Below are 24,973 nucleotides of genomic sequence, written 5' to 3'. Positions count from 1 at the left end.
GCCCGGCTGTAGAAATTGCGCGTTTTCTTAATATGGTTTTTACCAGTGGTGCATATAGAGATCCTTTATAAGCGTTTCTGATTGGTCTATCAGATGTGTGCAGGCGGAGTTGGGAGCTTAGTTTGAGATGGGCTAAGCCGTGAATGTCCTTATGAATCATCATTAGGGCTTTGAAGGTGATCCTGGATTTTATTGGAAGCCAGTGAAGGCTGTGCAGGATAGGTGTGATGTGGGCTCTTTTGTTTGAGTTGGTAAGTATCCTAGCCGCAGCATTCTGGACCATCTGTAGAGGTTTGATGGTTATCGCAGGGAGGCCAAGGAGAAGAGAGTTACAGTAGTCTAACTTTGTAAGGATGATAGACTGAACTACTAAGCGGAAGTCGCTGAAATGTAGGAGAGGTTTCAGATTTTTGAGGACTTGTAGTTTAAAGAAACATTCTTTAGTTGTATTGAGGACGAACGATTTTAAGTTGAATAGGTTATCAAGCCAAACCCCTAAGTCTCTGACAGAGGAGGAGTGGTTGATGAATGAATTTGTGAATTGTGGTGCGCTTTGGGGGTTGAGAAGAGCGTGATTATCGTCTGGAGAGATGATGAGGATTTCAGTCTTATTTGAATTAAGGATGAGGTTCAGGCTGGTAAGCAGACTATTGATGGATTGTAGACAGCTGTTCCAGTGTGCCCAGGTTTTTTGTAGGGATTCGGTGATAGGAAGAAGAATTTGGACGTCGTCAGCGAAAATATAATACTTTAGTTTGAGGTTGGAGAGTAATTGGCAGAGTGGCAGCAGATAAATGTTAAAAAGCGTGGAGGAGAGGGATGATCCTTGTGGGACTCCCAGGTTTGATTTGATTGGGATTGATTCTCTATTATTAATCCTGACCTTGTAAAATCTATTCTCAAGGAATGATTTAAACCAACTGTGTGCCTCTCCTTGGACGCCGATATCTGATAAGCGCTCCAGAAGGATGGAATGATTGACCGTATCGAAAGCGGCGGATAGGTCGAGGAGGGCGAGAAGGTGAGGTTGTTTTCTTTCCAGATTAAGAAGGATGGTGTCAGATGAGGCTAGTAAAGCTTCAGTATTTTGAGATTTTCTGAATCCGAACCGGAAGGGGGAGAGTATGTTGTTCTCCTCAAGGTATTCGGACAGTTGTTTGTTAACAATTCTTTCCATGACTCTGGAGATCAAGGGAAGATTAGCAATTGGACGGAAGTTAGCAGGGTCAGATGTTGGGAGGTTCGGTTTTTTTAGTAGGGGTTTTAGGATGGCTAGTTTTAGTTGTTCTGGAACCTTTCCTTGAGTTAAAGAGCAGTTGATGATGTCTGCTAACGATTTAGAAATGGTGTTAGGAATGGAAAGAAGAAGATTGCAGGGTATTGCGTCCAATAGGTGAGAAGAGGGTTTTAGCTTTTTAAGGATGAGTTTGATTTCCATTGAAGATGGGGTTTCGAAGGATGTAAGGTTGCAGCTCCTGGTAGATGTTGAAGTGCTGGGGAGAAGGGTTTTCGGTTGGGGGTAGCAATATGCTTGAGTAGGTTGGTTATCTTTTTATCAAAGTAGATAGCTAGTTCTGTAGCTTTGTTAGATGCTTGCTCATCAGGGATGATAGGGGGCGAAAGTTTAGTAAGAGATGATACAAAGGAGAATAGTGCTTTGGAGTCGAAAGAGAAGTTGTGGATTTTTTTTAGAAAAGAAGTCTTTTTTGGCTTTGAGGATGGTAATCCTGTATGTATTAAGGTGGGCTTTGTAGTTTGAAAGTGTGTCGGTGGATGGGGTCTTACGCCAACTAAGCTCTTTTCTGCGAAGTTCTTGTTTATTAGGAATTATTTGGAAAGGAATAGAGGACAAAACAGAGAATATCATAATGTCTTTGTATAGATCCATGGTGAGACTGCATCTTTTTTTTTTTAAACTTTTTTATTGGATTTGCAGTCAAATATACATCCATTCAACCAAGAAAATTTGTATAAGAAACATTAAGCCCGACAGAGGCATATGACAGGTAAAACATAACATTGCAAGCGGGTCAACAATCTCAACACAACATAGCAAAAATGATTAGGAGCATCAGACCACATATACAGTGTAATCATATGTAGCAAACTATAGCAAATCCATATTTCTTTATTTCTTTTTCCCCCCCTCTACCACACTCCCTCCCTCCCCCTACAGCTTATGAGTAGGATACCCAGTGAATTAGGATAAAGGGTAGAAAAAGTTAAGATAGTGTGTAAATGAATGCATAAATGAAATTTAATTTACAGTGGGGTAACTGAAAACAGTACCGGACGCTAGTGTAATACAAGTGTGCCCCCACTGAAATCGGACTAGTCCCGGTGTGAAAAGGCGCATGGTCCACCAGATCTCTGTTTCCCACGTGAGTGTTAATAAAAGCAAGCATTGAGAAAAGATATCAGATAAGGAATTACATTACACTTTACCCACTCTGGTCCCATCTAATTCTTGTCGGAATGCACATACTTATTGAAAGGTCCCCATATCTGAACGTATTCAGATTTCTTTTTTTGAGATTGTAAGTTGGAGGTCATCCGTTCGAAAGTTGCCAACTTTACCATCTTGTTCAACCAATGTTGAAATTGTGGAACGTCACTCGATATCCAGTTGGCCAAAATCACCTGTTTCGCTACCATCCCTGCCTTATGCACAAAGAATGTCAAGGGGATTGGGAATTCGGTTGGCGCAGTTAGATCATCGCCAATCAGCCACAACTGTGGGAGATGTTTGATATCACCACCCCAAACTGAGTTACAAAAATCCGTAATTGAGGCCCAAAAGGCACTGATCTTACCACACGACCAAAAGCTATGTATATAGTCTCCTTTGCCCGTCCCACACTTCAAACAGTGGGAGGAGACGCTAAGTCCAAACTTGTAAGCTTGCTCATTCGTGACATATAATTGCCAGATAAATTTAAATTGTAATTCCCTTAGGTTTACATTCTCTGTAACTATTCGTATGTTCCTCAAATACCCCTTGACTATTTCGGGCGAGAGTTGTACCTCTTCGACTCCCTGCCATCGATCGCAGATCTCAACCAAAGGATTGGCATCGAACAATTGTTTCAGCACTTTTGAAAACAGTGAGCACGACATTTTCATTTTTAAGTGGAAGCCCAATAAGCAGCCCAATTGGGACCTCAGAGTGTGAGCCAACCTATGCAAACCAGCTGTTAAGACATAGTGTCGGAGTTGCAAAAAAGCGAAAAAATCATGCTGGGGGAGGTCAAAAAGTGTTTGGAGTTCCTGAAAACTGTGCATCGACTCGGAATGAGGCTGCAATAATTGAACAATGTGGGTTAGGCCCCCTAGAGGCCCATTGTTGAAAAACTACATGCTCTCTCCCTGGTAAAAAGTGAGGGTTATGACAGATGGGAACGTAGGCAGTATGTACATAAGAGTATCCTAGCCGTTTGCATAAGTGTGACCACGCTTGGCGCCCCGTGCGTACCAGGAGAAAGTGCTTGGAGTCCCCTGGGAGCTGTGCAGTATCTATTTGTAATAAAATCGCTGGAGAGATCCCATGAAAACTGGCTTGTAAAAAGGTCGTGGGGGAAAAATACTCAGTACCCAGTATCCAATCCCGGATATGTCGCATCATGCACAAGAGATTGTACCGTCTAAGATCTGGGCTCGCTAAACCTCCCTCCTCTTTCGTACAGGAAAGGTACCTGTAGGCTAATCTTGCTTTGCGGCCCTTACATATAAAATTCCGGATGGCTTTGTTGATAGAAGTTAAGTCCCCATTGGTTAACCAGACTGGAAGCATTTGTAACAGGTACAACCATTTTGGAACTTCCACCATTTTCAATAAATGGATTCTCCCCGTCAGTGAGAGTGGGAGAGTCTGCCACTGGAGCAGCCGACTCTTCATTTTTGCGAGTATTGGGCCCACATTTATCTTATATATGGAATTTAATGCTATGGGGATCTGAATGCCAAGATACTTTATGGAGTCATGCGCCCACTTTAATGGAAAGGTAGAACCCCAGTTGCGCTTAAGATTGCCAACGACATCCAAGGCCTCCGACTTATCAGTATTTATTTTGAGGCCAGAAAATCTGCCATACCTTAGCTGCAAGGACAGTACTTTAGGCAAGGCAGATTGCGGATTAGTTAAAAACACTAAGATGTCATCAGCAAACTCTGCAGTTTTGAACGTTTGACCGTGAATATGTAAGCCGGTAATCATCTGGTCGTCATTCAGGTATCGGAGTAGAGGATCAATAGCTAAGATATATAATAAGGGTGAGAGGGGGCACCCCTGTCGGACCCCCCTCCGTGGTATAAAAGCATGGGATAGCAAACCATTTGCAAAAATGTGGGAGGTCGGTTCAGTATATAGGAGGGATATATATGTTAAGATATCCCCTGTCAGCCCAAATCGTGAGAGGACCGAGAACAGGTAGTTCCAAGAAACCCTATCAAATGCCTTCTCCGAATCGAAGCTGACGGCCATGGAAGGTATAGCTTTGGATTGACAGTAAAACATAGTTGTCAATAGTTTGACAATGTGAGAACTAGAAGAACGCCCCTTAACAAAGCCAACTTGAGAGTGAGAAATCAAGTGTGGAAGAACCAAACTCATTCTAGCCGTCAGAACGTTAGCCAACAGTTTTAAGTCACAGTTCAGTAAAGATATAGGCCTATAGGAAGCCGGTAGGCCCGGATCTTTGCCAGGTTTTGGAAGGACTGTGATGTAGGCTTTGTTGAAATCAGGTGGAAAGTGGTGTGAGATCAATGCCTGGCTATAGAAAGACTGCAAGATGTCAGCAGCCCCTTCTCCCAGAATTTTATAATAATCGTAAGTGAACCCATCGGACCCTGGTGCCTTCCCAGATTTGCTCTTTTTAATGGCTGCCAGAATTTCTGCTTTTGTGATGGGCGCATTAAGTTTAGTCTGTTGGGGCTCCGTTAGGGAAGGTAATTTCAAATTTTCAAAGAATTTTTCTTCATCCTCTGAATCACCTAACCTATCTTCAGTGTAAAGCTGCTCATAAAACATGCGCAGTACCTCGCAGATCTCCTTTCCTTTGGTCACCCATTTTTCGTTATTGGACTTAAGCTTTGCAATATATGATTTACTAAACCGGGTACGTACTAGGTTCGCTAATACCTTCCCTGTTTTATTACCAAAGCGAAAAAAAGGTATGCTCCTTAAATTGAAAAGCCTTCAGTGCCCTCTGTTGTAAATGGGCCTGCAGGGTACCCAGAGTTTTGTGATATTGAGCCCAATTACTTGGGGAGGGGTCATGAATCATTGCCCGCTTATCGATTTGCAATTGCTGCGTCAAATCTATTATGTTGGCAGTAAGTACTTTATTTCTATGTCTCAGGAAAGAAATAATCTCCCCCCGCATCACTACTTTTCCTGTTTGCCAGAGTAATTCCGGGTTATCTCCATGCTGTTTGTTATGTTCCAGGAATTGTGCCCATTTTTCTATTAAAAAGTCTCTAAAACTTTTATCATCTTTAATATATGTAGGGAATTTCCAACATTGGCTTTTGGGTAATGTGTCCTCCCAATTCAAATCAGCCCATATTAAAGCATGGTCAGACACCGCCGAGGCGTCAATCCCAGTAGCTGCAATGAGTGGAAAGAAAGAGGCATCCCCCCAAGATATAATCAATTCGGGAGAGGGTTCTATGGGCTTTAGATACATGGGTATAGTCCTTTTCCTCAATATGGAGCACCCTCCAATAATCCTTAAAGTTTAAATCTTTACATAGTTGGGAAATGAGAGTGGGCTTTTTTGAACCTATTCGTGCACTAGGGAGTTTATCCAAAAGAGGGTCGTGAACACTATTAAAATCTCAGACCAAAAATCCACGTCCAGTACCATGTGTGTGAAACAAATTTGTGATTTTTCCAAAAAAATCTGGAGATGGGGAGTTGGGACCATATATGTTTCTGATAGTGATATCTTTACCATTTAACTTCCCCGATAGCAGAATAAACCTGCCCTCAGGATCTGGCAACTCTTGTGAGACTTGGAAAGAGAGATTTTTGTGTATCAAAATCACTACACCAGCTTTCTTTCCCACAGCAGCTGAGAAATAGCACTGGCCAACCCAGTCTCTTCTAAGCTTTTTAGATTCCAGCGCAGTCAAATGCGTTTCTTGAAGGCATGCTATCTGGGCTTTGGATCTTTTCAAAAATTGTAAAACTTTTGTTCTCTTAATCGGGTGACCCAGGCCATTGACATTGAGGCTAACAAGTTTTAAATAGTTCTTACCCAGAACTCTTTAATGAGGGAAACCACATGGCAAAGAGCTTGAAATTTGTGGGAGGAGCTCCCCAGCCAAAGCCCCTCAACCAACTAGAGAGCCTCAATATTGGAAAGAGTGCTATTAAGTCAGACCCCAACCTGTTCTGTAATCCCTTAAGACATGTGTTTAAAAAGAAAATGTGCAAGTACCCAAAGCTGCAGAAACCCTTCCTTCCCACCCACCCCCATCCCCCCCGTCCCTCCCAATCAACCCCACCTCGTTCTCCGAGGTGCATCAGACTCACAATACAGCCCCTCAATAAGAGGAACCTCTGGGGGTACGCTACTGATGTGTCATGCCCCCCCCCCTCTACAATTCCAAAATACTATGGAACAATATAACCAATACCATGCAAACAATAAAAACAGGAGAAACGAGCAGTAAAACTTGCCACCCAAAGTCATATATGCCAAAGGTAAACTTGCCGTTCACCCTTGGGAGCAAACAGTGTTCTCAAGGTCTGATATTCTCCACTTGCCACATCCCAAACTGGGAGGGACGCGTGTTGAAATCCCTATGATGCCACTGTGCCATGAAAAAGTAAGAAAAAGGAAAAAAAAAACTAAATAAATGCTGATGCGTTTGTAGTGAAGCTGGCGCCTCCTGTTAGTTCATCATGCACTGCTGCGTGGCTAATCAATTCCAGGGAGAGCCCGTCCACGTCTCTCCCATAGCCGCCGGCATATCTCCATCAGGGCGCAGAACGGGAATCCAGCTAAGTCTGTGGTTGTCCGGAGAGGTAGGTTCCGCCATTTTGCTGCAGCGTGGTCTTGTGCCTCTCATGTTGCAACCAGAGTCAAAATGGAAGAAAGAAAAAAAAAAATCTATAGAGAGGCATCAGTAGTACGCCGAGAGAAGAAAAAAAAACTGGTATGGGCAACCCTCTAGCAGGCCCTTCCGTGAGATGTAGTCCCTCAATACCGGCGTCGGGGTGGGTGGTAAATCCCTAACGGGTATAGACATAGTCTGACCGCCAGGTCTGTCCTTGCGCAGTCTCCCGCCTTAATAGCCACCAGAATAATAACACAAAAGCTTAGGACCTGAAAAGCGTCTAGCAGGCATTATGTGCATACATCCCCGGTGGCTTTGCTCAGTCTCCTCAAATTCGATTAAAGCAGGATGAATATATGAAAACCGTGCGTAAGAAATATAAAGCACAAGTGTGACTCACATAGACGTCATGAAGTCTTTGGCTTGTTCCGCACTGGTAAAAACATGCTCCTTACCTCCGTGTTTAAACTTCAGAGTAGCAGGAAACGCAAGCTGAAAACGGATGTTTTTATTAAAAAGATCCGTACATATTGGGCTGAATAGCTTACGTTTTTGAGACAGGGAAACCGAGAAATCTTGGTACAGCCGTACGTCTGCATCCTTGTATTTCAAGACACGTTTTGTTCTGTATGCTTGAAATATCATCTGTTTCTGGGACCAATTTAACAGCTTGGCTATTACTAGCCGAGGGCGTGAGTCACCTTCTCTCCTTCTTCCAAGCCGGTGTGCTCTCTCGATGTGGAAATTAAGGCCTAGCTCAGGGAGGTCTAGGGCTTCAGGAAGTCATGTGGCCAAGAGAGCCTCTAACCCGGTGTCCCCCTCCGATTCCGGGAGGCCTGAAATTCGGATGTTGTTTCGTCTTGCCCGATTCTCTAAATCATCAATCTTCTCTGTCTGGGCTGCCACCGTCGATTCTAAAACCTGTATCCGGCTCTTCGTGGTGAGAGAAGTGTCCTCTAACTCAGAGACCCGGGTTTCGATTTCTGCCAGCCGCGGTGGAAGTTCCGCGAAGGCGTCCTTCAATTCTTTTATTTGGGTAAAGAGGTTCGTGAACCGCCCGTCTAGCGCAGCGACTACGGCATTAGTGACCGTGAGGGTAAGGTCTGGCTGTGTGGTCGCAGCAGTCGGGGTGTTAGGTGGTGTCGATTTGCTCGGGGCGTCCGCCATCTTGAGCGTTGCTGGGCCCGATTTTTCTTTTTCCTTCCTGCTTCCCTTTAAGGGCATGCTACTCGCACTTTTCAGCATAAATCTATCAATAGACATGAAGTGGTGGTGTCCGATGCGAAAAACGCGATTTTAACGGAGGATTTAAGGAGATGGTCACTGATTGTAGAGGGGGGAGGCACGGAGCCGAAGCAGAAACGTCTGCCTAGCTACATCGCATCACGTGACCCTCGTGAGACTGCATCTTAAGTATTGTGTGCAGCTCTGGCCCCCATCTCAAAAATCCCACAGTAGACACAGAAAAGATAGGGAGAAGGGCAAAAAAAAAATGATGAAGTGGATAGAAAAGCTCCCTTATGGAGAAAGGCTAAACAGATTAGGGCTCTTTAGCTTGGAAAAGAAACAGTGTATAAGACTGAAATTTATAAAATCATGTGTGGGGTAGAATGGGTAAATAAGGAATGGTTATTAAATCTTCCAAACACTACTAGGACTGGAGGACACTTCATGAAACTAGCAATTGGCAGTTTTAAAACAAATCATAGGAAGTATTTTTTCACTTTGCACACAATGAAGATATGGAATCTGAAGCCAGAGGATGTGGTCGAGGCAACTAACATACAGGGTTATTTTCCAACCCGCGAAAGGCCGTTATCATAGCGGTAGCATTCAAATTAGGTGGAGGGAAGGAGTCGGGGATGAGTTAGGGAGGGGATTAGGGAAATAGGCCCGTGGCACTGCTGCCAGCGATAATGTAGAACATTATCGCTGGCAGTAGGGCGAGAAATAGTACCAACTTTTACGATGGCTCTATGCCCACGATAGTGTGCAGCACGGCCGCACCGCAGCAGCCAAAACCGCATCACCCCCCTTCTTTGCCCCCCTTTACCGCTGTGTTCATCATTCCACAAGGAATGATGAATCCAGGCCATAGTGAGGTTCAAAAGAGGTCAGGACAAGTTCCTGAAAGAAAGTCCATAAACTATTAGTCAGGTTGACTTGGAAAAGCCAAGGGGTGAGATACAAGAAACAGATCAACTACTAGGGGGATCTGACTGGTACTTGTGACCCAGACTGGCCACTGATGGAGAGAGGATACTGAGCTCGATGCACCTTGGTCTGACCCAGCATGGCACTTTTTAAATTCTTATGTTCCTAGAAGCCAGAAGGATCTGAGACACTTCTTTGGTCTTGCGGGCCAGAGACCTACCGGTATATTGAGATGGAGAAGCTTTGCACAATTTTACATGACCAGTGTTTGGGAATTCCCCAGTTTGGCTGGTGTCCTGAAGGACAACTCCCAAAGAAGCAGAAATCAAATGCGTTTTGGACAAAAAGCAGCTATGAACATCATAGTTCCTTAGTCTCTCCTGAGTTTTATTAATGGTTTTGCAATTGGGTGCATACAGAAGACTGATCCCCAAACGTAGAGAGAAGCTGATTTGCTTTCTGATTCTCTTCAAGCACAGAAACAATAAACTTTCCTATTCTTGTCCATAGTGGAGAGATCTCTCTCAGATGCTCCCCACTTGAGGAAAATTTTTTTGCTATGTCCTGGATCCAGTAAACACTCATGAGGGTCCACAATCCAATTCAGCTTGCCTGCCTGAATGTTTTCTTTTTCTGCCAGATAAGTGGCTTTCGAGTTCAATCAGTGATAGTCTGGCTAGAAGGCATGGACCTGTTTGCTCAGGTAAAACCTACAACTTGGTTGGTAGGACAAGCTCATGAAAGAACTAGGAGAGATGCTGTCTTTTGAGGAAAATGGTTGTCTGAATTGGGACAATTTCGTTGGTCACTTGATCTCTGAATGCCCTTAGAGGTCAATTTTAAAAGGCCACGTGCGACAACTAGAGTAGGGCTTCCCCAGTTTCCTCCCTGTCCACTCCAATTAAGGAGCGGACTAGGAGGGAACTTCCCTATACCCCTACTTAACCTTGCTACCCTTTCCCCTCTCCGACCCCTAACCCCTTCCTAGCTTACTTTATTTTTGTTCGATTACTTACTTTTCCTGGAGAGCAGAAGTAATCTCCGCACACCGTCTGGCTGCCGGCACACGCTTACCCGGGACAGCGTTGAATGACACTCTCCTGGCCCAGCCCCCGCCCCTTTGGAAAGGCCTGGCACTTCTGCGCATACCAGGGTTTACACACGTGGCCAGGTCTGTTGTAAAACGCATGCAGCATGCGCAAAGCCCGGCCACTCGCATAAAACCTAAAAATTTTGCGCGTGGCCTTTTTAAAATCCTGGCTTTAGAGTACAGTTCACATTTCTAGGAAGCTGATGTGATGACATCACTACTAAATAGATCAGGAACCATGGATTTGATGCCCCTGAATTTGAGCTCCCCAACCCAGTTTTGAAATATCCATTGTAAGTACAATTATTAGGGAGGAATTTGGAGGTGCTACATTGCAAAATTGGAATGTGACAGCCACCATCACAGACAACTAGGCTGACCTGCAACATTGGCCTTCTCCTGTAGCTTGATTCTGCTAGGCTGGTCTCATATGGAGATGTGCTATGGGAGTAACATGAACTGCTAAAGCCATATGGCACAACATCCTCAACATGTACCAAGGTAACGTCTGCTGATACTAATATTTTCCTTGCTTTGGACACTAATTTTATGATCCTTATGGCTGGGAGAAATGGTTGCCTGAGTCATGTCAAGCAGAACTCCAATAAACTTCAACTAGGGTGAAGAACTAAGCTTTGACTTTGGGTAATTGATGACTCCCGCATCTAAATGGTGCTGCGCATGGATTTTTTGCACCTGCCAACTGACCAGTTAGAGAGAATCATACACTCCCAGTTTACATAGAATGTTGTAACTACTGCTAGACATTTCATTAAGACATGACAAGCTGATATAAGACAAAGGAAAACATGCAATACTGGATGTGTTGTTTTCCTACTAAAAGTTTAAGATACCTCCTGTGAGTGGGTTGTATCTCAATTTGAGTGTACACATTCTTGACAGCTCAGCCAGTTTCCTTTGTTTAGAAGAGGGAGAATGGTAGAAAGCATCTTGAAATTTTCTTTTACTAGATAATTGTTCAAGGCTTAACAGGATCGAATCCTTCCATTTTCTTGGGGACCACAAGTAAGAAGTAAAATCCTTGCTATTTCCTTTGAAGTGGGGCAGGTTCATCCACAATAATCTGCAAAAGGGAAAAGACCTCCATTTGCAGTTAAGTTTTGATGCAGATTGCTAAATACCATGTTGGTGGAAAATTTGGCAGATAGCTAACAGGCACAATCTTTAGCCTACTTCCTGAGAACCTAGCTGCTGGAGGTTACAAGAGTGCAACAGTTTGTGTAAAATCTTAGAATCCCTCCTATAGGTAAACCCTCTTGTTATGTATTCTGGATCTAGCCAAAAATTTGTCCCTGGATTTGACTGGGTTGGCACCTGAGGTTATAAGCTTCTGCAAATATAAGGATGTGATCTAGAAACCAAGTGTTGTGTTGACAGGAGCAAGTGGAGGGAGGAAAATATCTTTTGTGAAAAAGAAAGTTTCCTTGCCAGTCCACTTTGAAACCTCCTTGTAATGGAGGATGGATTGGAAGACATGCAGAGCATGTCTAAAGCATGGAACAATGATCTTTTATGAGAAACACTGTTTCTTTGAATACATCTGAAGAGATTTAGTAAAATTTGTGTGTACACGCAGACCTTACCCAAGTCCAGGCTGTTACCCTCCCTATATTGAGCTAAATGTTTGTCTCCATTTATGAAAGACTTTTTTCTATGGATCATTTATATCTTGAATCTTTTCTAATCAGGGAAATAATTCCATAATTTCTATTCTCTGAGGATAAGCAGGGATAATCAGCCATACGGTTGGATAATGCCATTTGAAAACACTAAAGCAGAGCATTGTGGAATGCTCTTATTCTGCTCAACTTGATACTTTCAAAATGCCAAGGAAAGCCTCTGCTTTGACTATTGGAGCTTGGGGATCTCTTGGCTGCATTCCTCAAGCTTCCGGAAAGGATCTCAAACGTGCTGTAATGTGAAGAAATTATTTTCATAGTGATTTTAAGGGCATACGTTCACTCTGAAAATATATGTGTAATTGGCTGAGTAAGCACATACATTACATGGAACAAAATTACATCTGCTCCAAGAAAAGTGTAATTTGTGCAATGTAATTTATGCACATTCTTTTTAAAATCTAAAAGTATGCACATAAATCCAACTCCTCCCCAATTCCACCCCCTAAAACACCTGTTTGCAGGCTGCATAATGGTACATGCATACTTTTCCACAAATTGACCCCAGGGCTATTTTAGTACAGCTATTTATGCTCCTAAAACTGGGTTATATGCTCATTAGCAGCTTCGAAAATCAAGCCCTTAATGACAAAGAGATGTATATTTACTAGTTTCAAATTCTTAAAAAGCAAATTACAGTTAAATTATTTTCATGCTATAAGGTATAAAATTGCATGTTCTATTAGATGGAAAATTAATCTAGAAATTTTAAGGTATTTCTCATCTTAGACTCCCCCACTTTGAGCACTGTACTCTGTTCTGGAGGCCATACCTTCACAAAGACAATAAGTTGATGGAAGCGGATCATAGAAGGGCTATTATTTATTTATTATGTATTTAAAATCTTTTCTATACCGTCGTTAAGCTAGGTACCATCACAACAAGGCACAAATATTAATGTTGGTAGATGTCTTGATTTTTATCCACTAAACAGGTGCTATCAGGTTACAGTAACAGTGTCATCATAAATACTAAGTGGTGGGTGTGATACATTATGTCCATTCTTATCTGTGACCGCTTTAAAATAGGTTAATACTAAAATATCAGACCTACAATACAAACCCCTACATAGTGAGACTATAGACATTCAAAATGTCTAGCTAGATGAAAGAAGGGAAAGAGGAAATACGATAAAAATATAAAAATATTTGAACCTCTTTAATAAAACATGGGAAGGTGAAATTTGCCACAGAAAAGGAAAGTCAAGGATAAAGGCCAGGATAAGAAGAGGGAGAAAGGTTCAGAGGAAAGAATGAGAACATCTCTCTTTAATGAAAGGGTGGTAGATGCTGTGAATAGGTTACTAGAGGAGACAACAACCAGAGCAATGACAGAATTTACTTATTCTTGGAAGACCTCAGTGGTAAAAGCAAGTGGAGAGGTAACAGAAGAATGAATAGGCGGGGGAGGGGGAGGAGAGTGTTTACTCTGTTATACGAAAATCTAGGCCAAAGAGGGAAGGAGGCAAGCCAATATGCAGAGTGTGATTCTACAAATGCATTAGGTTTCCAAAAAAGGCTAAGGTAGCATGCATAGAGTAGCCATGATTATCACCCTAATTAAGAGGATACTCTTCAAACAACTCCATGCAGTGGAATACATGTTTATATGGCTGCATGGAGATCTACGCTGGTATTTTATAATCCGCACGTATCAAATCGTGCATCTCTATCCTGCAAAATACGTGTGCAGGTATACTTATGTGCAAATACATACAATGTACTGAAAACAAGTATTTCAATGCACTGAACACACGTACTTTTCCTATTTTAAAAATAAAAACGTTCATATATTTTATGCGCAATAATAAAGGACTTAGTTGTGTAATACCCAACTTATACATGCAAGCTGGTATATTTTAAAACATGCACACATAAATGAAATGGTGAAATTATACCTTACCTGATAATTTTCTTTCCTGGACCCCTGCTAGACCAATCATTATTATTCTCCACAGCTGGTGGAGACAGAGAACACACTTCCTTTCTTTCCATGTGACGTCATGTCCTCTATAAGTGAGGTGCGGTTCGAGGCAGTTGCCAGTAGCCTTCTGCCAAAGCTGACCCTTGCCAACTGCTGTAATCTGATAGAAATCAACTACGAAAGTGATAAGGAATTCATATTGTAGAGAGGGAGGTTGTGCTTCCCCTCTTTGGATCGTGGGTGCCTTTACCACGCATAAAAAAATATATATATTTGAATAATACCTCTAGCACTCTCTTTGTTGGGCTCAACATAAAGGAATTCCTTAGGTTAGCAAGAAAACTACTTTTTTCCACCCCCAAAGAAAAAGGGAAAAGAACTGAGTAAGAAAAGAAAAGATGAACTTAGAGCCTTTCCCATCCCCTGGGATAGAGTAGAGGTAGTATAGTGAGATGCATCTCTCCATATTTTATTCAATCTAGTCACATATCCTTCCTGAGTGGGAACCGGACTGGTCTAGCAGGAGTCCAGGAAAGAAATGATCAGGTAAGATATAATTTCACCTTCCTTATCCTCCTACTAGACCAGTCATTACTGTAGGGACATACAGTACCAAAGTGACTGCAGGAGGAAGTGAACGGGCGGGAGATGAGAGTCCTGCCCCAAGGATGCTGGCCCCAAAGGCTGCATTCAATTGGGCCACTACATCCAGCCTATAAGGTTTAGAGAGCCCCATGTGGCAGGTCTACAAATTTCTTCTGGTTTTACTTTTATCACCTCTGCCCATGATGTTGCTTGGGCTCTAGTGGAATGTGCCCACAAGCCTGGCAGTACCTCTCTGCCTCCTAAGATATATGCCAAACTGATTGCCTCTTTAATCCACCTAGCAAGTGTTAGTTTGGAGGCTGCTTTGTCTTTGCATGGACCGCCACGCAATACAAACAATATATCCGTTTTCCTGAATGAATTTGTGACCTTGGCTTAAGATATCTCAGCAGTACTCATCTGACGTCCAGACAGTGTAACTCTGGGTTTTCTTTATGCGTCTTGCTTTCCCTATAAGCTACTAGGGTAATCATTTGGTTCAGATGGAATGGCGATATTACTTTGGGTAGGAAGGTAGGTACTGGTCTCAAGGTGACCAGAAAAAACATTTTCAAAGAAAGGTCCATAAGAGATGCCTGCTTTAGAGGTTCAAACGGTGAGCCTATTAGAACCCTGTGAACTAGAATGTGATTCCATCGAAGGACCAAAGGGCAAAAGGCGGGGGTCTGATGAGCATCACTCCCCTAAGAAAGCAAACCACATCCAGATGCATTGTTACATGTATGCCCCGAGTGGGCCTCAAAAGCACGAGATGGCTGTTACTTGTACCCTCAGAGAATTAAGTGCTAGCTCCTTGTCTAGCCCTTGTTAAATGAAATACAAGATAAGCACAATGTCTACCCTTCCATAAACACCTTCCACATGAATGGCAGATCTTAAACAAGCATCACACAAGAATGTAGGCTAGTGATGTTGAGGTCTTTTGTGCCTTCAGAATGGATTATTTCACTACGAGTGTACTCTTTCTTGCATACTTGCTCCCTTTCAAGGGCCAGGGCATAAGACAGAATGGAGCTGGATCCTTGAGAAGCAAGGGGATCTGATGTAGGAGCCCTCACTTGTACAGAAGGTGTAGCAGGGCATCCACTAGTATTCTTATGAGATCTGCGGGCTATGGTCTCCTTTGGACAATCTGGTGCCACCAGGATTTCAATGCTGGTTGATTCTCTATCCTCTTCAATGTTCTCTCTATCAATGGCAAAGAGGGAAACAAGTAGAGGAGACCCTCTACCGGCCAAGGCCTTATGCGTGCATCTATCTTGCTGGAGCTGTGTTCCCTCCTCCATCTGAAAAATAAGACTGACTCAACATTGGTCTGTGATGCCATCAGGTCCATGATTATGGTACCCCCTGCTTGTGGTGAGAAACCCTTCGACTAAGCTCCCATTCTCTAGGATCCAGCTTGTTTCTGCTTAAGATATCTGCCTGGGTATTGACTGCTTCCACAATGTGGGCTGCTGACAGAAGCTGAAATTCTGCTCTGCCCAGTTGCAAATTGCAGTAGCTTCATATGCCAGGGACTGGCTGTGGGTGCCAACTTGCCTGTTCACAAATGAAACTGCCAAGGCATCATCTGATAGGATTCTGACTCGCTTTCCTCTTGCTAGGGGGTGGAAAGTTTGTAAGACTTGCCTGATAGCTCTCAATGACAACCTGTTTGCTGACCAGGAACAGTCCTGCTCCTTCCATAACCCTTGCACCATCTGGGCATGATAATTGGCCCTCCAGTCGTAATTGCTTACATCCATGGTTATGATAATGCACAACATTGGGTGCAGACTCATTCCTCTTGAAAGATTGGTGATCTGTCCACCAAATCAAAATGTCTTTCACTGGGGATTATAGGAACAGCCATAGCTTGTCGTCTCCTGATGTAGGAGACCATCTGGACAAGAAAGCAAGTGTTGCTTACCTGTAACAGGTGTTCTCACAGGACAGCAGGATGTTAGTCCTCACATATGGGTGACATCATTAGGATGGAGCCCAATCACGGAAAACTTCTATCAAAGTTTCTAGAACTTTGACTGGCCCCTACTGGGCATGCCCAGCATGGCACTAACTCTGCAGCCAGCAGGGGTCCCCCTTCAGTCTTATTTGATAGCTACAGGCAGTGCCGAAAAAATAAAACAACAAAATGTTGCAAACCCAACCCCACGGGTCGGCGGGCGGGTTTCGTGAGTACTAACATCCTGCTGTCCTATGAGAACACCAGTTACAGGTAAGCAACACTTGCTTTCTCACAGGACAAGCAGGATGGTAGTCCTCACATATGGGCGAGTACCGAGCGGAGGAAGTCCGAACATGCACCAAATGTACCCAAAGGCGTGCAACAGGCACAACAACTGGGGTGGAATTTGGTAGAGGGCATCCTGAACAGGCGGAAGGGTGTTGGTACGTCACATTGGAAATAGGTTACGCAGGACAGACTGGCCGAAGATGGAATCCTGTCTTCCGGCTTTGTCCAAGCAATAGTGGGCTGCGAAGGTATGGAGAGAGCTCCAGGTGGCAGCCCTGCAAATGTCAGGAAGCGGCACCGATCGTAGGTGTGCTACTGAAGTCGCCATGGCCCTCACAGAGTGTGCTTTAACACGGTCTTGAAAAGGAATGCCTGCTTGCTGGTAGCAAAAAGATATGCAGTCCACCAACCAGGAGGAGAGAGTCTGCTTACCCACAGGTTGCCCTAATTAGTTGGGATGGAAAGAGACGAATAACTGAGTGCTCTTCCTGTGGGCAACTTTATGGTCTAGATAGAAAGCTAGAGCCCGTTTACAGTCAAGGGTATGCAGAGCCTGTTCCCCTGGATTGGAATGGGGCCTGGGAAAAAAGGTAGGTAGTATGATGGATTGATTAACGTGAAACTCCGAAACTACCTTGGGTAAAAACTTAGGGTGAGTGCGGAGTACCGCCCAGTCCTGCAGGAGTTTAGTGTAAGGCGGATAGGTAACTAGGGCATGTAACTCACTAACCCTGCGAGTTGAAGTGATAGCTAAAAGGAAAATATCTTTCCATGTGAGATATTTTAGGTCACAGGAGTGAAGAGGCTCGAATGGAGTTTTCATGAGCCGACCGAGAACCAGATTAAGGTCCCAAGAAGGGGCCGGAGGACGTAAAGGTGGCTTGATATGGAGCAAGCCCTTTAAAAATCGTGTTACGAGGGGTTGTACTGATATAGGGACATCCTCCGACACCTTTATGGAAGGCGGCTACCGCACTGACATGCATTCTGATGGAAGAGGTTTTTAGACCTGACTGACAAATGCCAGAGATAGTCCAAAAACCTTGGGATTGGACAGGAAAAGGGGATCAAGGGACTGCGAAGTGCACCATGATGTGTACCTTTTCCATTTATAGGAATAAGATTTTCTTGTCGAAAGCTTCCGTGAAGCAATCAGGACACGAGAAACTGAATCTGAAAGGTTAAGTGGTTGAAGGATTAACCTTTCAACATCCATGCCATCAGGGACAAGGCCTGAAGATTGGGATGGCGTAGGCATCCGTCGTTTTGAGTGAACAGATGCGGGTCCGTTCCCAAGGGAATGTGCCTGCGGATGGAGAGATCCTGGAGTATGGGAAACCACACTTGGCGTGGCCAGTGAGGTGCTATCAGGATCATGGTTCCTTTGTCCTGACGTAGCTTCACGAGAGGCTTCGAAAGAAGAGGAAGTGGAGGGAATGCATAGAGCAGACCGGTTGCCCATGAGAGGGAGAATGCATCTCTGGGCTGAGAGCGCTCGCTCCGAATGAGGGAGCAGTAATTGTCCACTTTGTGGTTCTGAGAGGACGCAAAGAGGTCTGTCTGGGGGCATCTCCATTGGCGAAAGATTGAGGTCGCTACCGAGGGGTTGAGAGACCACTCGTGTGGCTGGAAGACGCGACTCAGTTTGTCTGCCAAGACATTGTCCACTCCCGGCAAGTAGGTGGCCCTGAGGTACATCGAGTGGGAGAGCGCTTCCGCCCAAATCTGCGCAGCTTCCTGACACAGGAGGAAGGAGCCTGTGCCTCCCTGCTTGTTGATGTACCACATGGCCACCTGGTTGTCCATCTGAATCAGGATGGCGTGATTTGATAGACATGCTCTCAGGGTTTTTCAGGAACATTGCATTGCTCGAAGTACTAGGAAGTTTATTTGATGTTTGGCTTCCTCTGGAGACTAAGATCCTTGTGTCTGTAGATTGTCCACGTGGGCTCCCCACCCGAGGTTGGAAGCGTCGGTGGTGAGAATGAGTTGAGGATCTGGCACTTGAAAAGGCAGTCCCTGGAGGAGATTGGTCTGATCTTTCCACCAGGCGAGAGACAGACGGAGTGATTTGGTGATGTGGACAATGGCCGACAGAGGCTGAACAGCTTGTTTCCATTGTGACCTCAGAGTCCAATGCATGAGTCTCATGGCCAGGCGGCCCATTGGTGTAACATGGACGGAGGACGCCATGTGTCCTAGCAGGATGAGGAATTGGCGAGCTGTTGCTGTATGTTGAGACTGCAACTGGTGAGCGAGGGTCACGAGTGTTAGCGCTCGTTGTCGAGGTAGAAAGGCTTTTGCCTGTAAAGTGTCCAAGTCTGCCCCAATGAACGACGTTTTGAGATGGGATTAAATAGGATTTCTCGTATTGGACAAGAAATCCTAGAGAAATTAGAGTGTGTAGGGTGAAATCAAGGGATGACCGAGCGGCTTGCTGGGTTGGAGCCCTGATTAACCAGTTGTCTAAATAGGGGTAGACGTGCACAATTCTTTCCTGAAGAAAGCTGCTACAACTACGAGGCATTTGGTGAAGACTCATGGTGCAGATGCTAGGCCGAAGGGAAGCACTCAATATTGATAGTGCTTTGGGCCTACTAAAAACCTGAGGTACTTGCGATGAGTTGGAGTGATCGCAATGTGTGTGTATGCGTCCTGGAGGTCCAGAGAGCAGAGCCAGCCTCCTCTTTGTAGAAGAGGTAGAAGCAAGCCCAAGGTTACCATCTTGAACTTTTCCCGCTGGAGGTACTTGTTGAGAGCACGTAGGTCCAGAATTGGACGAAGCCCCCCCGGATTTTTTGGGGATTAAAAAGTACCAGGAATAGAACCCTAGGCCTTGTTGCGAGAGTGGGACCGGTTCTATTGCTCTTAACTGGAGAAGAAGGGAAACCTCCTGCTCCAGAAGGACAAAGTGGTCGGATACTCTCCACGCCTGCAGAGGTGGTGAGTCCGGTGGAAGAGCAAGAAAATTTAGGTGGTAACCCTGAGCAATGATTGCTAGCACCCATTGGTCGGTTGTGATTGATTGCCACATGTTGTGAAAGTGGCATAATCGACCTCCCACTGGTATGCTTGGCAGAGGAATCAGACTGCTGCTCTCCAAGTGAAAGTAAAAAACCTGAAGCAGGCCCTGGCTTTTGCTTTCGGGCCTGGCGAGGCTGAGGCTTTTGATAAGGTCTTGTAGTTCGGGACCTTGCTGGTGGAGGATAGTACTTCTTTGGATGGAAGAATGACTTCTTAGAGTCCTTCCTGAAGGGCTGTCTTAAGGGGAAGTCGGAAGGTATCGATGAGAGCTGTTTAAGGGTCTCATGATGGTCCTTTAATTCAGCCACTATTTGCTGGATCTGCTCACCGAACAGATTGTCTCCTACACATGGTAGGTCAGATAGCCTGTCTTGTACTTCTGGGCGAAGGTCAGAAGATTTGAGCCAGGCCCATCGTCTTGCCGAAATGGCAGCTGTAGACACTCTAGCAGAGGTGTCGAAGATATCGTAAGCTGTTCTTATCTCATGCTTTCCTGCCTCAAACCCCTTGTTGACAAGGATTTGAAGCTGGTCTTGGAATTGTTCAAGCAGGGTTTCAGAGAAGTTCTGTATCTGTTTGAAGATGACCCTATTGTATTGGGTCATATACAGCTGGTAAGCAGCAATTCTGGAGATGAGCATGGCCCCTTGGAACACTCATCGACCAATATTCTCTAGGAACATGTGCTCCTTAATAGGAGTGGTAGATGAGTGAGGCTTCGTCCTTTTTGTTTTCTTTTGAGCCAATTCTACCATAACTGAGTGGTGGTCGAGCTGAGATTTTTGAAAGCCGGGGGCTGACTGCACTAAATAGGTAGTGTCAGCTTTTCTATGGACTAGGGCAATGGATCCAGGGTTTTCCCAGTTCTTTTTGAGGAGGACAAGAAGAACATGATGAATGGGAATAGAAGTGATCACTTTGGGGGCATCCAGGAACTGGAGCAACTCCATCATCTGGTGCCTATCATCCTGCTCCATCTGAAGCTGAAAAGGGACCAATTCAGATATTTCCTTCACAAAATTAATGAAAGAAAGGTCCTCTGGAGGAGAACGCTTTCTACTTTCAGTAGGAGAGGGAGGTGAAGGTAAGTCATCGGTGTCTGAAGAAGTCTCATCACCCCAGGTATCATAAGGATCAGCAGACTGACCTGTAGGACGAGAAGGGGGTTGGATACCCGAAGGCCCCGGCCGAGGCTCCGAGAAAATCGAAGGAATCGGCAGGGGCACCATGGATGGCCTGGAGGGCATCGGTGCCGGTATCGAAGGCATCGATGGCGCCGATGTACGTATCACCCCCGATGAATGAATTGGTGGCGAGGGACAAATTGACATCGATGGCTGAGGCAAAACTCCCGAAGGAGGAATGCGGAACGGTGTTTCTCCTCCCGATGAAGCTGTCAACGGGGAGCGCACTGGAGCCATCGGAGACCCGGGAACCACTGGTGGAAGAGCGGTTATGAGCGCCTCCATCCGGGATAGCAGCGGTGCCAGTGCTACTGGGATCAGGTCGATGTCCGGTTCCACAATCGGTGCCGGTGTCGGTGTCGAAGGGACCTGGAGTCATTGCATTGCCTTGTCGATGGCCTCATGGACCAGCTGGTCCAGTTCTTCACGGAGACCTGGAGCAAGCAGCCCCGGCTCCGTGACAGAAGAGGGAGGCGGAGGCACAGTCGGAGGGACCACCTTTACAGGCGGAATCGCGACTCCCAAACTCCGATCGGGTGAGGGTGGCCTCGATGCCCCGGTCGCAGGAATGGTCGGTGCCGTTCCTGGACGGGGTTTCTTCGATGTTGGCTCGGACGGTGGCGAGGTCGATGATTTCGCTCCCTTGACGATCCGAGTCTTACGATGCCGATGTTTCTCCCTACTATCCCCTCAATCCTGAGGGGGAGTAACGGGCGCTGATAGCCGTGAAGACGTCGATGGCAGACGGTCACCGGACGGTGGTCGATGCTGGTGCGACATCGACGCGATTGACGGCGTCGGGGTGAGAGCACGGAAGAGGAGTCCCATCTTCTCCATCCTTGCCTTGTGACCTTTGAGTGTCATGAGGGCACATTTGGTGCAAGTCAGGACATCATGTTCCCGGCCTAAACACATTACACAGACACCATGAGGGTCTGTGATAGATATGGTGCGAGTACAGTCCGGGCACCGGCGGAACCCCGACACCATGGCCATAGAAAAAAATCAAGCCGCGGGACGGACGATAGCCAGTAGGCCGCAAGGGCCAAACTCGACAATAATCGACGAAAAACTGTCAAAAAACTTACCGGAGTACCGCGGCTAGAGAGAAGTTAGAGGAGGGACCCCTGTGGGGCAATTTAACATTAGTTAATTCCGTGAGGAAAATTCCTGTCAAGAATCTCCACAGAGCTCCTAAACCACGAGGCTACTGCCGCGCGGAAAAAAGAAGACTGAAGGGGGACCCCTGCTGGCTGCAGGGTTCGTGCCATGCTGGGCATGCCCAGTAGGGGCCAGTCAAAGTTCTGGAAACTTTGATAGAAGTTTTCCATGATTGGGTTCCATCCTGATGTCACCCATGTGAGGACTACCATCCTGCTTGTCCTGTGAGAACAGCTTATCCATTCCATCAGTTTGCTCAATTCTTCTCCAGATTATCTAGACTTTCCTGGTTCTTCAGCCTGAACTCTCCGCAGTTTTCCCAGACTGCACACCCAAACAACAGTAAACAATAAATCTAATATCAATTACACCAAGTAATTATCAAGTGTAAAATTACATAAATTGACAAATATATATGTATGCTTTTAAAATAGCAACTTACGTGCATGACTGTTGGGCCCCATCCTGGAACGCTGCTAGACTACCCATTTTTTATGCACATATATGTGCACATGAAAAGTATACTCTTTCAATTTAATACCAATTGGGCAAGTATAGGCTACTTACACATGTACATGCTAACCTTTACATGCAGAACTCTGAAAATTCATTACATTGGCGGTATAACTGCATCAAGCATACAAGGTTGGAGAAGCCATTGGTACAACATTAAACTTGGGGTGGTTGTTTGGATTACTACAAAGTTTAATGGTAAGACACTGGAGGGGGGTTCTGGTGTTAGACTAAATATGGAACTTGTAAGAACCAAAGAGGAAGAAAAACACTGATTTGGATAAGGATACATTCTGCAGACAGATGGAACACATTTTTAGCAGAGTATGGCAGGAAAAGCCATCTGGAAAGGCCAATTTGTCCTTAACTGTTGTAATCTTCATCTACTATATGTTAGGTTCAGAAGAAAAGTGAAAAAACAGAGTTGCTTACCTGTAACAGGTATTCTCCCAGGACAGCAGGATGTAGTCCTCACATATGGGTGACGTCACTGGATGGAGCCCTATCACGGAAAACTTTTCTGTCAAAGTTTCTTGAAGCTTTGACTGGCACACAGCATGCCCAGCATGCCATTATCCCTGTGTCCACAGGGGTCTCTCCCTTCAGTCTCGTTTGTAGCAAAAAGCACGAGCGAAAAAATAAAATAATAAAACGTTTTGGACCCAACTCCGCGGGGTGGCGAGTGAGTTTTGTGAGGACTACATCCTGCTGTCTGGGAGAACACCTGTTACAGGTAAGCAACTCTGCTTTCTCCCAGGACAAGCAGGATGGTAGTCCTCACATATGGGTGATTAGCAAGCTACAGGCTGACTCATATTATACCAGGCCAATAGCAGACAACTCGTGCAGCAGGCACAATAATTGGGGTGCTATTGGCAATGATGAGGCAGCCTGAAATCACAGCAGGTGGTTGTGGAAAGAGTTGGGGATTATACTGGAACAAAGTTTTTCAAGACAGATTGGCCAGAGGCAGAGTCTTCAGAGTTCCTTATCTAAGCAGTAGAGGGCTGCGAATGTGTGAAGAGAGCTCCATGTTGCAGCCTAGCAGATGTCGGCAATTGGTACTGAACGATAGTGTGCTACCGATGTTGCCTTGGCCCTTACAAAATGTGCCTACACTCACCCCTGGAGAGGAAGGCCTTTTTCCTCATAGTAGAATTCGATACAGTCTGCTAGCCAGTTAGAGTTTGTTTGCCCACTGGAACTCGCAGCATGTCTTTGTCAAAGAAGCAAAGAGTTGCGTGGATTTTCTATGGAGTGCAGTGCGGTCTAGATAGAATGCTAATGCATGCTTACAGTGTGTGCAAATGCATGCTTACAGTGTGTGCAAAACCCTCTCGCCCTGGTGAGAGTGAAGCCTTGGGAAAGAGTGGGCAGACTATAGACTGAGTAAGGTGAGAGGCTGTGTCCACCTTAAGAAGAAATTAAGGGGAGTACAGAGGACAGTCTGTCATGGAGGAACCTAATGTCGGGTGAGTGTGCAACAAGGGCTTGTAACTCACTGACCCTTTTAGCAGAGGTGATGGCTATGAGGAAAGAATTTTCCATGTAGAATTTAAATGGTATAGGAATGCAAAGGTTCGAACGGGGAACATATGAGACTTGTAAGCATTACATTTAGGCCCCATTTCGTAACCGGTGATCGTAGAGGAGGCTTAATTTGTAGAAAACCTATAAGTCGACTCATAAAGGGTTGCACCGTTAACAGGACATCCCCTACTCCCTGGTGGTACGCTGAGATGGAACTGAGGTGTACCTGTGTGGAGGATGTCTGGGGAGCAGAATCTGAGAGGTATCCTAAATAGCCTAAAAGAGATGGAGTGGGGCAGGAAAAAGAATTTAATACCTTTTTGTGCTCACCATTTGGTAAATCTTGCCCATTTCGAATGGTAATATTTACGTGTAGCTACAAGTACCTGAGAATATCAGTGAATCTGTGTTATGAGAATGACCTGTAGGCAGGCGAATTGGTTCCTGGAGTGAAAGGTGGAGAAGTATGGGGAGCATACTTGTCGAGGCCAGTACGGGGCTATGAGAATCATTGAAAACCTGTCCTGCTGTAGCTTCACGAGAGTTACGAGCGGTATCGGAAGAGACGCATATAAGAGGCCTTTGTTGCAGGGGCGAGCAAAGGCGTCTCTGGCGAAAGCATTTCGAAGCCTGTGTAGGGAGGAGAATCTGTCCACTCTGTGGTTTGATTTGGACGCAAGAGGTCGATGGTTGGTTGACCTCAGCACTAGAAGATTTTGCTCGCTACACATGGATTCAGAGACCATTCATGGGGATGGAGACATCAATTCAGATGGTCTGTTAGTATGTT

The 24,973-nt window shown here is 45.2% G+C and overlaps 1 protein-coding gene across 11 annotated transcripts in view; it reads right to left on the bottom strand.

Moving 5' to 3' along the window:
- Positions 1-24,973, bottom strand: part of PHF10 (PHD finger protein 10) — an 885,396-nt gene that overhangs the window by 291,133 nt on the left and 569,290 nt on the right. The window contains exon 12 of one of the 11 annotated variants that reach the window (XR_003855489.1): positions 11,161-11,390. The exons of the other annotated variants lie outside the window; for them this stretch is intronic. The gene's annotated coding sequence lies outside the window, so the exon portion shown is untranslated. The remainder of the gene's footprint in view (positions 1-11,160; positions 11,391-24,973) is intronic. 11 annotated transcript variants of the gene reach the window in all.

Source organism: Rhinatrema bivittatum, chromosome 3 (genome assembly GCF_901001135.1).
Source record: "Rhinatrema bivittatum chromosome 3, aRhiBiv1.1, whole genome shotgun sequence".
Lineage (NCBI taxonomy): Eukaryota > Metazoa > Chordata > Amphibia > Gymnophiona > Rhinatrematidae > Rhinatrema > Rhinatrema bivittatum.
This window is presented reverse-complemented; position numbering and strand designations above follow the sequence as displayed.